This window comes from Colius striatus, chromosome 12 (genome assembly GCF_028858725.1).
Source record: "Colius striatus isolate bColStr4 chromosome 12, bColStr4.1.hap1, whole genome shotgun sequence".
Taxonomy (NCBI): domain Eukaryota; kingdom Metazoa; phylum Chordata; class Aves; order Coliiformes; family Coliidae; genus Colius; species Colius striatus.
In genome coordinates this window covers 1,928,932-1,945,291 of record NC_084770.1, presented here as the reverse complement: position 1 = coordinate 1,945,291, position 16,360 = coordinate 1,928,932, and the positions used below count along the sequence as shown (strand labels likewise).

Here is a 16,360-nt window from a genome sequence, read left to right as displayed (position 1 = left end):
CCAGCAGAAAAAAATAAAGAGCTCTACTTCTTATTCTTTAACACAGCCTGTTCTACTGTTACTATCATTTCCTCCTGTCTCTGTCATTCTTTGCCTTCAAAATAATGATTTTCAATAAGGATAGGCTGCTTCAACCTGCATTTGTAAAATCTCTAGCAAAACATTACCAGTCTAAGCCAAGCCACCAGACAGAAGCAGAACGTACGTGCTCGAATTGCCACCTGGTCTCCCCATATCTGGTTGGAAGAGGCAACAGAAGAGGAATGAATGTGTGCTTCAAAAGCTTTGCAGTTCTAGAGCAAATCACCCTCACTGATTTTTACATTTCTTTCTCAAAATTGTTCATAAATATGCTCTTAACACTGCCAAGGAGAGGAAATGGACCAGACCATCTGTTTGCAGGAACGCTGGGAGTTACTTCGTGTTTTACCTACGGAAGGTACCTAGCTGATCCACAGCCTCAAACCTGGACTCCCCTGGATGCTTAAAGCACATGCCCAAGGCATTAAAGTATACATGTTGAGATGTACATATCCTTCAGAAGTATCAAAAAATCCTCAATATAGAGCTCCCAGAGAACTGATAAATTTAGCAAAAGCCCCATCCTTGCCTGCACTTGAGCCTGAGGTTATTTCCCTCTTATCTTTTCAGGAAAAGAAAACCAAACACAAAATCAAATTGTGAAGTTCATTTCTGTCTAAAACTTCTGATTTCTGTGGGTACCATTGAAAACCAGAACTGGAAGAAGGAAACCTTGTGGATGGGAGTATCGTGAGCAGATCCAACACGACACACATCTGCCTTCTACACTGGTGTAACTGAAGTTACATGTGACTGCATTAGTTTTATTAATACACAGAACTAGAGTTTTCTTATAGACTTGATGCTACAAAGTGATGAGATACCTAGCACACAGCACTGAGAGAAAACAGATTCTTTTTTCCCTTGCATGGCTGCCATTGAAGTCCTTTACCCCTGTTCAACTACGCAAACACTCAGACGCCTTCACAGGAACACAGTTTGTACTGTAAATCTAACACCTAGGTACTCAGTCGAGAAACACACTCCAAGAAGAACATATAAGTATGTGGTGTTATGACATTCACTAGTCCACATTAAGCAAATAAAATTAAGTTGCCAATCTGCAGTATCAGGACTGGAATCACTTGTTTGCCTGCAGAAGGTCCAGGCAGACACCACAGAAGCATCAATTGAATTGCTACTTGGAAAGGCTTGTTGCTGTCTGATAGAACTTGTGGATACTGGAGCTTTCAAAGAAGAGCCTGTTTTAAATGCCAGTTCTCTGAATCAACATTAGCAAAGCCCAACACTGAGCACTCCCAAAACCTGAATCCTTCTCTGCAGTCAATACTCGAGGAACTCTTTAATCTTTTTGTACCCATGTTTTATTTAGAAATTAGTTGCAGTCAATACAGTCATCTTCCAGTTCCAGAAATATTGGGAAAATTAAGAGAAGGCAAAATGACCCAGTTATTAGTTTCAGGAAGACTTCCCACACTGCAGCTAAAAACCTCTCACCAGCACTCAGAGAGCAATCCTAAGAAAATACTGTATTTTAAGCTACAAAAATATCATGAGTTCCGTACCAATGAGTACAAAAAGCTCTTCCAGGAGTTTTCAATAACTCCTCAAAGAAGGGAGCACTGATTCATTAAACCAGCAACCAAAAACAGAACAGTTAATGTTTCTGTAACACGAGTGTCAGTGTTGTCTTTGAAGATAGAAGACATTTCTCCAAAGTGAAAATGCAATTTGGCAGCCACACTTGGGGAAAAAAAAAAAAGAGTGGTTGTTGTGAGTAGCTGTTGACCTTACTCAAACACCAGAAGAACTCTCTGGGAGAATGAGGTATCAGATCAATTGTCAGAGGAAAAATGAAAACAGAATGACATTTTAATTCACTAGGAAAATGGGAACCTAAACACACTTTTAATGGGAGGGGTTACAATTCTTTTTGTTTAAATATGAGCAGTTAAAAGGATGTTTATTACTGACTGTTCTCTGACGTACAGCTTCATTTCTCATCTGCTTGCAAACTCCCAGACTGATAAAGACTGGGATAAAATTCAATTGCCTTACAGGGAAATGCCAGAGAAAGCAATTAGTATGGCAGCTAAATTTTGACTTGCAAATATAAAAGTGTTTCCAGAAATCAACAACTGTCATTACAAGGCCAAGGTAAGATTGACATGAACATTTAAACTCTGCGGTTTTGGCGTTTTTTTTCTGAGCAGAATCTTGAGGTTACAAGAGTAAATGAATCCAAAAGGTCAAAAAGACAACTCTTAGCCACAGTTGATGATTTTAACAACAAACCACTTGTTCAGCTAACTGATGAGATGCTTGCTCCTAACACCAAACCATCTAGTCCTTTGCTGCCACAAGCAAGGAACTCCGATTTGCATTGTTATACCCCATGTTTACCTTCCCCTTCCAACTGGCTGTTGTTCTGCTCTGTTTCTTTAATTTCTGTTAAGAGCCAGCTATGAGTTGGTGATGCAAACATACAACCTTTTGTTTTCTTTAAAACTGAACTGAATCTTAGCAAGTCTATTAAGTGAGAACTCATATACAGCCACCGTGGAAAAGTCTCTCTAGATTATTACCATGGAATCACAGAGTTGTTTCAGCTGGAAGAGACCTTTAGAATCAAGTCCAGCTTTTATGGAGCTTGAACAAGAGTCCTTCAAAATATTGTAAATAAAGTCAAGCTGTAAAATAAACGTCAAATAAAGCCTACACAGGCCAGAGCAGAAGAGCCACTGGCAGTGGCACTGTGCACTGCATTCATGAAACCAGACTGAAGGATGCCCTAAGACTGAATAGCTTTTGATGTAAACAAATGAAGCTCAAACACCTCACACAGTGACAAGCTCAGAAGAAATCAGAGAGCATTTGATTTTTCTTTTTCCCTTGGGTATTTGAGAGCTCTTAAAAGGGAAAGTAAGAGATTGATAACTGGGTTCTTCCTACTCTGTTAAAAAGGGCAATATATCAGTAAAGCAAGTGATATAATCACTGAAGGTATGAGCTCTCCTAGGTGGTACATTTGAAGATTCAAACACTACCGGTCTCCCAGTTGCAAACACAGCAAAGAAACCGGTGTTCTCAGAGCCAGGTTACTTGACAAACCCTTTACTCCTGACATACACGCTGTTAACACCTAGTCAAATGCTCAATTACACAACAAAGCCAGCTCCATCAGGTGAAAGTCTCGTTACAAATGCGCTTGCCACATAAGTACAGAATCAAAACACCAACCACTTCTCCACCCCCAAACAAACGCAGTGTCACAATTATTATACATGAGACCACAAACTGCTCTCTAACCAGCAGAGATACCTGTCTTCCAACATGCCTTGACTAACAACCACCACCAAAGAAACAGCACAGCAAAATACAGCCAAGGCTGCTGGGGAACCCTAGCTTAACAAAGAGTGGACATGCAGGAGGAAAAGAAGCTTCTTCACTCACTGTCCTCTCAGTTTTTCACTACTGAAAGAATGTTCTTCTGATAAACCAAATGCTACCAAATTTCACATTCATTCCAAAAAAGCCAGTACACACTTTGCAGCTACTGATGATTTGGCAAATGCAGACAGCATTGTAACAGCTAAGCTAAGTGAAACACATAACATCCCCTATTTTATTCAGAGAACTGTATAGAGCATTTGTTTCCCAAAGGCATGGCCTGGAACAACCCTCTAAGCCCTGCCAGGAAGATGACCTTGTGCTCAGGCAGGAGCCAAATGCTTGGAGAGGAAGCAGCCACAAGGGTGGAGAGAACAGAAGCTAATCAGTCAAAAGCAAATGCTTAGGGGTGACAGGAGGTCAGCAAAGGTGATAGCTGTGATTGTCACCTAACAACAAAAAAAAGGAAAAGAGGTGGGAAAGCACTAATTGAGCACAAAGAGCACCAAAAAAAGAGTAATTTATTGACATAAAATTACTAAATGAACAACAGAGTCAGTAAAGCCTAGAAAACACAAGCTAGTTGGGTTGCAATTCTAAATCTTTATCCTACCTCTACCAACAGTCTCAATAAAAACTAGCTTGTGAAACACAGGAAGAGACAATTTCAAAACACGCAAACAAGTAACCAAAGTTGCTAATCATCATGCACTTAAACAGTACAGTACTTCCTTCTTTCACTTTTTTACCATAGTATTCCATTTTCCTTGCAAGCTTTCTTTTCTCTTTAAAGTTGCTATTATACTTTATCCACAAAAAAGGAAATTCTCTTTCTGCGTTGTCAGAAGTAGTCAAGAAGATTTGTACCATTTTATAGTAACAAAATACACCAGCATTTGAAATCAAAGGATGTAGAGAGACCCATGTTCCACGTATTCTTTCAACTGCCTCATGCTGAACAAACAAGTCAGCCTTTTTCTTCACTACTCTTCATGAATATTGAAGACTGCAGCTAATGAAATGACTACACAGATAACTGCATCAGGCAATAACATCAAAAAGGAAAGTCCCAATTCTCTTAGACATGAACAAGTCAGAAGGCCACAGCTCCTGTTTGAGCAAACTGCAGCAGCCGTGAAGCTAACATAATGTTTATATCCAACATCCTGTTCAGATGGGGGGAAGCTGTTTTTACTAAGGGGCAAATATCCATTTGTTTCACCAGTGACAATTGTTTTCCACGCTGGTTCCCATCCCGCTTGCTCCTCCATTTGTGAGGAGGATGAACACACTTGTCAGTGACGGGAACCAAGAGTGAATCCAGATACACAACCAAGTACAAGCTGATGCAGAATCTCACACCCTGGGATTGCTTGCAAAGCCTGCCATGAGATACAAGCAAAAGGGTAACAGCAGAGCAATGGAGCCTTGTGAAGAGCTCTTCCAAATAAATAAAGGGAGAACAATCCACCTAGCACTAGGAAAACTTGAACGTGAAAGCAAACTGGGCACTCTGTTTATGGTTCCAGGCTTCAGGATATGAAACAACAGGAGAAAGTCTATGAAGCCATGAGCTGGATCAGAAGATAAGAAAGCAAGATCTATGAGGAAACACTAGGAAGCTCAAACACAGTTTGTGTTGGAGATCTAGGGGGGGGAAAAAAAGTGGTAACTCAAATACATCCAGGTATATCAGAAACAGCTGGACATGATCAAATAAAAATCAAGTTTTACTGCAAAACACAGCAATTAAACATTAGAAAAACACAAGCAGTAAGAAGTAATGGAATAAACTGCTTAAGAAATGCAGTGGCAGCAATTAAGAAAATAGACAAGCATCTGTCAAGAATATTGTAACTGATCTGAGGAAGAGATTCATTCTCTTCATTCTTTTTTTTCTTCGAGGACCAAAGCAAGCCCAGGAAGAACCACACAAGGAAAAGTAAATGTATAACAATTCTAGTGCAAGTCCACTGTTACAGTGAAACACACAGGTGGCCAGAGATCACAGAACACTGCAGTCTTCAGTGGCTGTGAAATCAACGTGACTTTGGATTTAGAGTTACATCACTGTGGATAACTGTGGAAAAAAAAATCAGTGAAAAAACCCAAATAAAATAATCAGATAGAAACACATTGTCACGGTCTGCCCAATACCAGGTCTGTCAATACATAAAATTTCAACAATGGAATTATTTATATCAATATCATGTCCCAGTTAAAGGATGAAGACATCCAAAATAAACTACTATTTCTGAAGAAAAAGCAACACAGAACAAAATAATAGCCCATTTCTACCTGAAAGACATGTGTAAAAGACTGCAAAGCATATAGTACGTAACTATTAACCACTTGAACCTTTTGGGTAGTGGTCTTCAAGAAAACATACTGCAAGGTTAAACCTGTGTTGGTAATATAGGAAAACTCTTAGGAGATGGAGAGTTAAGGAGAAAAGACTGTAAGAAGCAGAATATGCAGAAGGCAGGGAAGTGCTGAGTTCCCTCACCGCACAGAAACAGGATATTTAGGATTAAGGTGAAAAAATAGTATTAGAGTCACTTGGTTGCATTAGTAAGGAGCATCAATGCCTTTGCAACAAAGGAAGTCACCAAAGGGTTCTCCAGCAAAGTATCTTTCCACTCGGGTATTGCAACAAAAGAACAAAATCAGAGAATGCTGGAGGTCGGAAGGGACCTGTAGAGCTCATCCAGTCCAACCCCCAGCTAAAGCAGGTCCACCTAGATCAGGTCACACGGGAACGCATCCAGGCAGGTTTGGAAACCTCCCAAGAAGGTGACTCCACACCCTCCCTGGGCAGCCTGGGCCAGGGCTCCCTCACTCTTAGACTAAAAACGTTTTATGGACACTCCTGTTCACCTTTATAACGCACTTTGATGCGCTAATTCTGCTCATCAGTTTGCTTTTGACACAGTTGAAAGCAGATTACATTCTTTTTTCTCTTCATATTGCACCACGACTCTTTAAGCTGTCCAAGCACAAAAATGTTGTTATATCCCACCAGTTTTACTCATATTCCCACGTTGGTGTCTGTTTAAGTTGCTTGAAAGATTTCAGCCAAAACAAATGTTCTCTCAGAAAACAAAATAAGGGAAAACATTGTCAGTAACTCGCAAGCATTGGAGCAAACACAAATGCAGCACAAGAGACAACCAATGGGCAAGATCTGGCTTTTAGCAACTTGATGACAACAAAGAACTGGAAGCCTAGTTTTCAAACCTTGGAAGTTATGCTGAAGATGGTATAGTGTTGAGGGATGGCTTGTGTTTACAAAGTGACGAGATGGACGTCTGTCAAACTCCTGTTCTTCCTGACAAAGCTGGGAACACACAGGGGAGGTTACTCTCAATGTGGCACATGCAATCTGTTCCTTAGGCCAAATCTGTACAATCTTGAAATCTGTGAAGTGCAGATCCACTCCCCTACCAAGCTATCATTCACTATTCTGCAGACACAAACCAATCAAGTTCCATGGGCTTTTTTTCTTATTTTTTTATGTAACAACTTGCAGCTACCACGTTAAAGCCACAGAGCAGATCAACTACTGCTCTTTACCCTAAAGCAGTAAAACCCAGCAGGAGTTTCCCACTGAAACTCTTAAGGGAAAAAAATACACTTACCACAGAAAAATATTTCTTTCATCTCTCATTCAATAATTAATTTGAATAATTTTTGTTGGAGAACAACAAAAATGATCAGACTGCAGCTAAAAACCCAGTACAGGACTTTCCAGTCTGAGCAGTTTGCCAGAGGTATGTATCATTGGAAACAAGATTTGAATAACTGCCTAACAATACCCATCCCAACCACAGGCATTCCCATCCGAGCTATCTAGAACAATGTAATTACCAAAGTTCCCCTTCAGGACTAAAAAGAAATCGCCAGCAGCTCAAGTCTCTAGCTGCCTGAACGAGCATCTGAATAAAAGCCACACAAGCAAGGCTGTTCACCTGTTCACTTTTGGTCTTGGTTGCTGTGAGAAAGTAAAATCTGGGGAAAATAGGATGACACTCATTTCTAACCTTCTACCAATATGTTCTTTCCCTCCTTCAACACAGGCTTTGTGTCTTCTCAACTGAAGCCTCCATTTCAGGGAACTCTGCCAGCTGAGACACAGGAGCTTGCAGGAAGGAGGGTTCTCAAACTAACCTGAGAGACACACTTTTCTTTTGTGAATCATCTCTGATAGAGTCTGACGTCCAATGAGTATCAGCAATAGCTCACAGAGATTTTAAAAGATAGTGTTTATTTAATAACACACACTGTATCAAAGAAAAGCAGGGAACTGCAGAAGCTACAGCCACTTTGAACAGTACTTTCTCTACCAGCTGCCACCAGCATGCAACGGGAACAGTCTGGTCCCTTCACCCCTGTCAGCTCATCAGCTCCAAAGGGAGCTCACTGTGCAATTATTGCTTCCAGCAAGCTGCAAGTCAATGCTTTGGTACATTCCCATGTTCTTCAATTATGTATTTGTTCCATCACAGCTTCGTTCCATAAGCTTTTCCCCTTGTCATGCTGACCTCTGCCAGTACTGCTGAACCCACACATAGCTCAGGATTCAAACAGTATCAATAAATCTAACAGCACTTAGTAATATCTTGCCATGGGGTTACTTGCCCTTCACCAGTCTTGTAGGTGAAGAGATCAGAACTGGGAAACTACAAATCAGGGCTGACCATCCCCCACACTGAATGCTTTTTGTGATTACTGTCACAGAAGGTAATTATCTTTTGACATAAGCTTGAATGCAAACACGAGTTACAACGGAGCAGTGCGTTGCCTCTGGGACAGAGGCAGAGACAATGGTTAAACTCGAGATGTGGGTGTCATCAAAGCGTGACTTTAGGTCAAAGAAGTTGTTTGAGGGAGTCACAACAAAGGAGCTGACTGCCAAAAATTTATGTGCAAGTGAGATGTGAAAGGGTTGTTCTTAGCTGGGTATTTCACAATGAAATGAACTACGTTGGTGACAATACGCCAGAATTTCCTTGAGAAAACACTGGTGGTGTATCCTGGCATTACAGCACCAGACACTCCATCTCTGCACGAATGCTATGGATGATGCCAGCCAACCACAACACTTGCAGAAGACTTGGGAGTCCCTCACAGGTGAGGTCCTGCCTAAGAAAGCATTCTAAAGGGTTTGAAAAGGATACACTTAAAAGGTTTAGCAGTTTCATAACAATTACTTTTCCTAGGGGAAACAAAGTGTCTGGGAAATAAAGGCAGCTACAACTGACAGTTCCTCCCCTTGCCCCCAGCATACCAAAGCAACAACTTTATTTTACCAGCTTTAATGGCTGTAACACAGACACACATTTCCACTCAAAGGAATCCATACTTCAATAACCATCTCATGCAATACCAGTTTACACACAAACCCATGCACCAGTGCCTTCCTTCCAGGGTTTACACACCAACAGAAAAAGAGAAGTGTGCAAAAACCGTCTTTTGCAAAGCAAATGACAACATGCTCCTCTGGTTTCGTTTGGGGAGGAAACCAAATATAGCAGCTCAGTATCAAAATACACCACGAAAAATGTGTGAAGTGGGGTATTTCATTTCCATTCCATTCCTGACAGTGCCAGGAGCACAGGTGAGACCTGAAATCTTACCAACTCCATTGCCTGTGTTCTTCCACTGCTGGTAATAGCACAGCAGAGTGAGGAAATCTTCCAGTGGTGGCATGGGCTGTACACACCAGTTTGCCTCTTTCTGTTCCACTCTGGCAGTTCCACTTGTTACGCTCCCAGTCTTGGGGAGACTGGATAGGACTCAACGGCGAGTTCTCACTGCTGTCCAGCTTACTACCCCTCACTTCCACCTCAGCAAATGGCCATGATTCAGATGGGCCCTTTTTAATTAAACAGTGGAGTATTCCACATCTCTCCTCCTCTTCAAGGTTCTGAACACCTCCAGGATCTTGTACAAGAGTATAATTAGTATTCAAACACTCCCTAAAACATTTTGAAACGTTAATTACATTTCAGCCCCATTTTATCACTTTGGCAGAGGAAACTGTTCCCAACTGAGCTTAATGAAATGAGATCTATTAAAGAGAAAAAAAGTCACCCATGTGACTGGGAGGGCAAGAAAGACACACAAACCCACAGAAATTATGGCATTTCTTCTGACCCACTGTATCGATCCCTTTCAGAGGGATGATGAAGAACACATTATAGGTGAAATTTATTTGATTGATGTAAATACAAGTAGAATAATTAGCTGGTGCTAAAACAGAAAAAGGCTCAAAGAACTGAAGAATAACAGTGGAACTGTGGAGTAGAAAGGAAGTGATGCATAAATCAACTATAATCTGTAACTAAAAGGGCAGAGTACCAAAAATGTCACAATCTTTCAGAGAAGTCCTTCCAGAGGCCATTTCCATTCTGTCTTCACTCACACTTTCATTCCCAGAGCATTATGTACAGCAGAACACAAATGTTACAGACTACTGAGCACAGTCTGGAGGCACTCAAAGGAAGGCAGACTCTTTCAACTTCAGCTCTGTAAGCAAGGGTGATCTCCACGGTGTTGACTTGCACAGCCTGTACTATATCGCTCATTTTATGGTATCACTGAAACCCCGTTGTTCTGTCTGGGGTTTCTTTAAGTTCAGTATCCAACAGAAACAGGCCTACACAACTGTATTCCCTGTGCATATCCTTCTCTATTCGTCCTCTTCTCCAGTTCTCACCACCAGTAACTGCAAGTCCCTGGACCAATTTCCACTGAATCAAGGAAAACGGAGATCCCAAAATATACGGTGCTTTGCATTTTGAAAACTATTCCTTTCTTAGAAGAGAGATCCTTAGTTCACCACATGACCTCCCCAGAACAGTGTCCTATTACAGCAAGGCTATAGGGAAACCGAAACTATTAGACAACAAAGAAGCCACATCTGAATGAATCAGAAGGAAACAGCTTTCAAAGAAATCTGCCGCTTGAAGCAGTGCTTACTCTTGAGCACAACTTATAACCTTGTTTACTCTCACCTAACACCTCCTGATGCTACAGTAATTTAGTAGCATTCTAGAAGACACATCAGTAGACAAATAGGCAACAGCACTTAGACAAGGAAAATCAACCCCACTTTTGTGGAGGAAAGTCAGGTTCCACCAACCTACAGCTCTCCAGAAGACCTCCCTTACACACACACTGATGGGCTCTGCTTGATAAAGCCTGATTTCATTTCCAAGAGACATTTAACAAGACTTCACAACAGGCTGTTAGAAGAATTAAGCTGCAGTGGCTACAAGAGGCCTTGCATGGATAGGATTACTGGTTAAAGAGAGGAAACAGAGCAAAACAAATGGTCATTTATGACAATACGGTAAGGCCACCAGTGAAGTCCCAAGGGAAGAGGAGCTGGAGCACAAATTGAGACATTCTTAGATCTGGAAAAGGAAGTGAATAGTAACACTTTGCTGCTGCAAGTTGTTCAAGGTAAGGCAGCCAGGACCAGTCACGAAGAAGGGAAGGAGGGACACAGGCTACGGCCAGCAAAGCTGGCAGTGAGAACGCAGATAGGTGTGAGTTACCCACAGGGATCCCAACTTCACAGCCCACCTCTAGCAACACCTTATGCTGGTGGCCTGAGCCAATTCATTCACCTTGCAGAAAATCACCTCTCCCAAGCAGATGTTTTTTGCCAGGTAAGAAAGGGCAAGGCAGCAGCAGCACTAGCACAAAGGGAAGGGCAGAACCGTGCAGCTGTGGAAAAAGAGATCCCTCTCTCAGCTGCGGCAGGCTGGCAGATCAGCTCAACCATCTTGTGTAATTCCCCAGCCAGGACCAGCTCTTCATCCACGAAAACAACACTGCCAAACTGCCATATTCATCACTCATTTAAGATGGAATTTGTTACTCACTTGCAAAGGAGATGTTATTTTCTGCTTATAAACACTAATACATGCTGGCCCTTGGGGATTCTAGCCCTAAAAAGCAGAGAGAAACCCTCATGTGGGAGACAGACAACGAATTCTCAGCTTGTGATTTGATTTTGGTCTCAGAAAACACCACCACGTGCTATGCTGTACTATGCAAAAAATGCATCCCAGATGAATTGGTTTGGGTTCTATTATTTTATTGTAGAAAAATCTTGGACATTTACAAACATTTCTGACACACAGGTCTATTCCTATGCAACTCTGCAAAGAAGGGCTGAACAATCTGTCACTCAGCTAACCTGCCGATGTCATACAAGTCTGCTACAGGGAGAGTTACAGAGTGTAGACTCATTACAGGTATTTAGAGAAGAAATAGCACATATTTTGCTGAAACCCTGCACAGCAAGGAACACAGTTGGCTGGGTGTTGCCTCATGCTGCTTTCTAGTAAAACACCACTTTTGGGAACCACCTGAAACAACTTGTCTTTCAGTGAAGGGAGGATAGGCTTGTAAACTCAACCTCTTGCCTCTTAATTCTGCAATAAATGTGTGAGTGGAACTCAGAATACACTCCCACACCAAGTTCTTGTGTCTAATCATGCTGGCAAGGATGGCCAAGGGCCCTGTCCCACCAAACCATGTCACGCAAACAATGCCTTTCAGTGTGTTTTAAGACTGAGACTATAAATCCACCCTGGGAAGGACCAGCATCATAGCTTCATCTTCGTGTTCACAGAGAGCAGCATGTGTTGGATGCCTGAAGGGATGAAAAACCCCTTTAACTGCACCATTTGTGCCAAATGTGGAATTACTTGTATTTATAAATGGGCATTTTCTTCCAAAATAATGTGGCTTTAGGACTGTGTAATTTGAAAGCAGAGTTACCCTATTTATCAAGTTTAGATTGAACCTACTGAAACCTACAGTTGGGGCTCAGTAGAGATACACTAATGAATCCATTATGGAAGATATCCTGCCACCTCAAGCACACTGTTCTTCATTAAAAAGCATTTCCCAAAACACTAAAATGCCCTAAGAGATGCAAACAAGGAAACATTACAGAACTGTGAAATCCAGGAGCATGGGATTAACTAACATTAGCTGAGGGACCTGAGTTCCTGGGTATTCTCTCACAAATGATACAAGTTGTCAAGGTGCAAAATCATCACCCATACTATTAGGACATGTCAGAAATTAGCAAGTAGCTACAGAGGCAGAACTATGGAGAAGATTTCCTCTTTCAGCCCTTGGAAGGTACTGGCTACCTTAAACTAGCGTAGACTTGCACAAGACAACACTTGGGTTTGGAAGTGTATTTCCAGACTGAGAAGTTGCAACAGAAGGTCACGAGAATGTTCCCTCAACCCCTTATTTTCTAGAGGAACAAAGAGATATTGGTTTGTATTCTGATCACATACTCAATGCCTAAACCAACAAAGTTATATCAGTTTGGAGAAGCAAAATATTGCCAAGAATAATTACCTCTAGATGTCCTGGACAGAAATGACAAAACAATTACCTGCTCGTGAACTCAAACTTGGTAGGCTTCCTCTTTCTCTTCCAACTAAGAAAACCAACTCTACTGCCTTCTAATTTTAGCCAAATGAGCAAACACGATGGCACTCACTGCAAGCAAGAGGAGGTGCAAACATGCGATGGGAGAATTTCAGAGCTCCACGTTATAAATTCAAGTGACTACGAGTAAACCTCCAAAACTTTAAGTGTCTAGTATCTTGCAGATTTTGGTTGGCATTTGAAGTCCTGAAGCATCAGATGCAGATAAGGCACATCCTTATCTTGGCATTACCTTCTGGCTATGACTCTAAGCATGAGAAGCCAGAGCCTCACACCAACACTTTGGCATTTCAAAGTGCAGAAAAAGGAAAGCCAGACCTCCGAGAGGCCAATGACCCATCCAATAGCAATGCATCCAAATGCAGTCTTTAACATTCCTCCACAACACAAGTGGACAAGCCTTGGCTGTCTTGTGTGTTAATGACAGAACTAGGGCTTTCACCTTTCCAGGGTGTTTCAAGAGTCTTTCTTTTGTGCATTTTACCAGAAAGCAGTTTGCAAATGTTATGATAATGACCTGCTCTTATCCCAGTGAAAGGACTTTTCTCAGAGAGCCACCACAGTTCAGCATTTCTCCCACTGTCTCCTCACAGACTCACTTGCCTACTAAAATGATGTTTAAAATACCAGTATTTAGTCACCTCATACCAGGACAATTCTTTGCAACAAAAGGGGGAAAAAATGAGAAAATCCAAAGTCACCAGTGCAAATTTGAGGTACATTTTCTTCTTCAGGAAAGAGTTCAAGTAAAAAATATTCACTTCTGTTTCTGGACACCCCAAGTCATTCATTTTGTCAAGGCATCCAGAAATTCAATGCTCATAAACCTCAACTATCAAGAGGGGCACTGCAGTTTCAGCAGATGTCACATGAAAACTTGCACAATTTAAAGGGGAGGCTGTGGACAGAGACAGTCACTGAAAAACTTCAAAGCACTGTAACTGGGGTGTCCATCAGGGTTTCAGCTGCTCTCACAACTTCTGGCCACAGCATATTGTGTGTGGACATTTGGCTGTAGTGTTGTGTCTCACAGTGAACTTACCAACTTCAGCACGTTGGTAAAACATTACGAGGCACCAAAGACCGTGAGCTGCCAACTGCCATGTGCTCCAGTCCTTAAACACAGGGATTGCACAAGTGCTTTGAACCTCCAGCACTGACGCTGTTTGTTCAGCTTCAGGGAAGTACCCTTTTCCACTGCCCCTTTCAACGGCTGTAAATCCACAAACGTGGCCATAGCGGCAGCAACCAAGAAATTCAACTGAACACTGTGTTGAGCAGCTAGTAAAAACTACACCCCCTCAGATTAAGCATAACCCTGGAGTTAGTCTCTCTGCTCCTACTGGCCAAGAAATCCCACGGTACCATGGGTTGCCTTGCCATTTCTTAAATCTATACACCAACAACTTACACTTTATCTGGCCATCCACCAATAATTCATCACAGTTGAGTCACAAAGAACTAATTAACTGGCCTATAGTTCCATGAAAGAAAGAATGTCTTCCCATAGCCAGGGCACCTTTCAACAGACAACCCACACACTGCCTCGTGGTCCCACGATTTATTACGTTGCAGACATAACTCTCCTGTCCACAGAGGAACAAATAAACCCCTCACTGCACAAGGTAAAACTGCTTTGGAGTCAGAAAACCTAGACTAACCTCATCCTGCCACGAGTGTACTAACATGGAAAAGTCAAGCGAGTCTTAACTCTACCTGGACCCAGGCATTAGCATGATCCATCACACCAAACACACCACAGCATTTAAGAAAAGTAGCATGAATGGGGTGATCTGGAGAAGGCTTTTCCTTCCTCAACTTCACAAACGCAGCTACTGCACTAATTCTGCCAGTACTATGAAACTGCGTGGAGCACCACTGAAATCGTCAATACTTATCAAGCAGCTCAATTTAGTTCAAATAAGCTCACACTGTCTGGCCAGAAACTAAGTTTTTTGACGTTGATATTCGCGGCCACGTGCCTTAAGCTGCTCTGTGCTTCTACCAAGTCACGCCTCACCCCAACCATTGCTGCTCACGCTCCCCATTCTACCCTGGGATGCAAACCACGGCTGCTGGCCACTTCCCAGGCCAGTCACCAAGTCACTAGCACCCACTGCAGAGACCTTCATCCCTGTCAAGCGACACCCTGGCTATTTCTGCTGTCTAACAGCTCGGGCCCCCAGCTTGCCCCTTCCACCTCCTCCCGCCACTGGCCACAGGGCTACACCTGGCCTTTCCCTGGCACCACGGCTCGCAGCTCCCGCACCCCACTCGCCAGCCACCCTGGGCTCAGCACACCGCTTCTCCCACCCCAAAGGTCACGGAGACAGCACCGCTGCATGACACAAGCCAAGGGGCGGCCTCTCGCCTCCGGGCCAGGCAGGCGGCCCGCCCCCGGCCTGCCCCGCCGCTCTCCCCTCGCCCCAGGGCCCCCCGCGCTAACAGCTCGGGCATAAGCAACAGGAGAAGCGGGTCTCTACCTCGGGGGCTGCGGCCCCACGCTCCCTCCCGCCGGCCTAAGCCCACCCCTCACTCCTCCCGCCCGCCCCGCTGGACGCCGGCCAGACGCCGGCGGCGCTGAGGCGGCCCGATCGCTGCCGCTGCCCTCCCTCGGGCCGGGCCCGGGCGGAGGCTCGGGCCGGGCCGAGTCGAACCGGGCTAACCACCAGCTACCGCAACTTTCCCTCCCCGCGGAACCAACTCCGCGGCCGCTGCCCGGGCCGGCCGGGGGCCGCCGCCACCGTGCCCCGCGCGGCGGAAGCGCCACCCCCGCTCCGCCCGAGCATCCCCCCCGCCGCCGCCGCCGCCCGGGCCGCTCCCCGCCCCCCGCCGGCCTTGGGGCCGCGCAGCGGGAGCGCCGCCGCCGCCCGGAGCGGGGCGCAGGCCCGGCGGGCGGGAGAGGCCGCCGAGCTCGGCCCGGCGCCCCCGGCAGCCCCGGCAGGGACAATGAGATGGCGGCGAAGAGCGCCGCGCCCGGGGGACCCGTTGCTCCGGCAGGAGCCGCCCCGCCCCGCGCCGCCTCCTCTTCCCTCCCCTCCCCTTCTCCTCTCTCCTCGCACGGGCAGCGCCCGCTCCCGGCCCGGCCGCCGCGGAGACCGAGCGAGCGAGCGAGCGGCCCCGGCCCGCTGCCCCCGCCCCTCGCGCCTCCATCTTGGATCGGCGCCTCAGCGCCCTCCCTCCCGCACGTCCCGCTCACCTCGGGCCGCGCCGCAGCCGGGCCGGGCGGCACCCCGGGAGCCTGCGGAGCGGCTGGCGCGCGGGGTCCGGGCGGGTGCGGGCCGGGGCCGGGGCGGCGGCGCTGGCGGGGGCCGCGCTCACCGGAGCCACAATCCTAAACCGCCATCTGGCGGCATTTCCGACCCGCCAATGGCGCAGCCGCCGCCGCGCGCCGGACCCGCAGCGCCCCCTGGCGCCCGCGCGCCGACACTGCCGCGCGCCG

The 16,360-nt window shown here is 45.0% G+C and overlaps 1 protein-coding gene across 4 annotated transcripts in view; it reads right to left on the bottom strand.

The window, feature by feature from the left end:
- The window catches only part of STAG1 (STAG1 cohesin complex component), a 164,062-nt gene extending 147,788 nt beyond the window's left edge, over window positions 1-16,274 (bottom strand). For 3 of the 4 annotated variants that reach the window (XM_062005897.1, XM_062005894.1, XM_062005898.1), the window contains exon 1: window positions 16,118-16,274. The gene's annotated coding sequence lies outside the window, so the exon portion shown is untranslated. Of the gene's footprint in view, window positions 1-13,960; window positions 14,747-16,117 lie in introns of those variants that run through there. The other variant, XM_062005896.1, reaches the window with a different exon arrangement.
- Between the last annotated feature and the right edge of the window lie 86 nt (window positions 16,275-16,360).